The sequence below is a fragment of the Rousettus aegyptiacus genome, unplaced genomic scaffold (genome assembly GCF_014176215.1).
Source record: "Rousettus aegyptiacus isolate mRouAeg1 unplaced genomic scaffold, mRouAeg1.p scaffold_m13_p_3, whole genome shotgun sequence".
Taxonomy (NCBI): Eukaryota; Metazoa; Chordata; class Mammalia; order Chiroptera; family Pteropodidae; genus Rousettus; species Rousettus aegyptiacus.
This window is the reverse complement of record NW_023416306.1, coordinates 141,714,831-141,717,210: the sequence shown is the minus strand read 5'-3', so window position 1 is coordinate 141,717,210 and position 2,380 is coordinate 141,714,831.

Below are 2,380 nucleotides of genomic sequence, written 5' to 3'. Positions count from 1 at the left end.
TCATTATGGAGCACAAACAGCTTAATCAGCATTTCATCAGTGAGGCGGACACCATGGGGTCTTAGCCAGGCCAACTGGCACTCTGTAAAAAGCCCTGGGCATTTTTAAGCCTTTCTAGAGGGCATTTCTACCTGAGCACATATGTGTATTTGTGTGTACATATGAGCATGAGGAATGGCAGGGGTATCGCTGATCGGGAGTTTATACTTTCTCATTTCTTCCAGTAATGGAGTTCCTGTGAGATGCTTGTACAATGGTTTGATTTTGCATAGTCATAATTTGAGTTTACTCCTTCATGATAGTCCATAGCATCTCACAGTGTCCTACTAGGAGCTTAATGAAGGTTGGTTGAATTGGGTAGGTGCAAGGGGTAGAAATTGCTAACATATTAAATAAATGCCATTTCCACTCAGGATATTACTTTGGCAAAGGCTCTTCTAACTGAAAATGCTTCCTTTCACAGATGGCAGCACATGACACCACCTCTCTGAGCACAGAAAGATTTACAGTAAAAACCGTTTAAACCCTAAACCCTCTGTCCTACTGAACATGTACCTGACAGATGCAAATACACTGTGACTGACGCTGGGCTCGTCCCAGAATTTTTCCAGGAAGCCAACTGCCGACCGCTGTGCCTACAGCTGCTTCAGTCAGCTCAAAAGGAGGGAAACCTGGTCTGCTGCACAACGGGTGTCCTTTATGTGTCATTCTGTATCGTGCACCTGGGGGATTTTTCACTGGCTTAGAAAAAGCAAGGCAGAAAAAAAAAAAAAAAGCCCAAAGCTTATACACACACCTTTTCCTTCCCCTTTCAACTCATTTCCACAGCAAGAATGAAGTTTCTCTGTTTTCAATAGAGGTGAGGTTATTTTAGAATTACAACACATTCCGCTCTCATATACCAATTGTGTCTTCTGACTTTGTCCAAACCACATCACCCCTCCCTTTTCTCCCTCCTTCTTTTTAAATATACTCCGCCTTCTGAAGACCCGAAATTGGCAGCTTGGCAATGGAGAGCAAAGGAAATTAAAGGGGATCTTTGGCACACTAGACTATGCTGAAGGAACATAGGAAACTGAGAGCCGTTTAGTATGTGACTCAAGTGGGGACTTGGATACTAACCCAAGGTGGGAAGAATGCAGACGCATAGGGTCTATGTTCCTAGACATCACTAAGTAATTGCCCAAATCCTTGGTCTTTACAAAAAGTTTGTCTTCCTGCCCAATGTGTCTTCCAAGAAAGAATAAAATTAGCTCTTTACCTTTCCCTCATGTCATCACAAAGAACTAAAACCCAAAGCTAGATTATTGTGTTTCAGTCATTCGTGAATTTTTTCTACTCCATGTGTTCTGATTGGGAGCCTATTAGAAGAATGTGAATAATGAGGCTACATTTCCTATTGACCCAGCTGTTTATAAACAAAGCTCTTCCTTCGAGGAAAGGCAACGACATTTAAATTGCTGAAAATTATCAGCCTCAACTCATCTGAATTTCATCGCAGTGCTACTCATTCAGGAAATAGGAACCACAAGAGAAGTTTCCCTTTTTTCCAAATTGCCTCCAGATGTGGCATACAGAAGAATCTTTATATTAAAATATCACACATTAGCCAATGCCCTACAATTTCTTCTTCTGTTACTTTGTTCAAAAGATAAATAACAAACCACTGATCATAGAGAAAAAAAGCTCTAGGCGTTGTCTAGGATCATCTTTAAAATTGCAAAGGCCGTCAACCTGCTGCCATAGCCTCCAGCCACCTTACCCTGCCTTACTTTGTCTTTTTTTCCATAGCGTTTCACACCTTATTACACTATACAATTTGCTTATTTATTACGTTCATTATTTATTGCCTGTCTCTCTTGCGAAAATGCATGCTCCACAAAAGCAGAGATCTTTGTTTTGTTTACCAATATATCCCAAGGGCCTAGAACTGTGTCCTACACACTGTGTTTGCTCAAATAAACATTTGTTGAGTGAATGAATGAATGAGTCAGTTTGTCAGTTTTTATTAAGTCAAGGTCACTAGTCCTCACCTTGAAATTGACACTAATGCCACATGTCAAATCCTATATAGGCCATTAAAATATCACAAGGATATTCCCAATCTTATTCCCAGATACCTTTCACTTTCTCTCACCCCTTTATCCGGCTTCTCTTCCCAGAGTATCTATTTTCGCCAATCACAACACAATCTATTAGTCCTAATACTAAAATTCTTGTTTTATTACTCTTTCCTCTTCTTCATCCCTCAGACCACTAACTAATGAAATTCCTGAAGATGCTTCTTTTTGTATCTCTCCAATTTGTCCCTTTCTCTCTATTCTCATTGCCCTTGTCTACAAAATTATCACCTCAAATTAACTCCTAATTGGTCCCTACC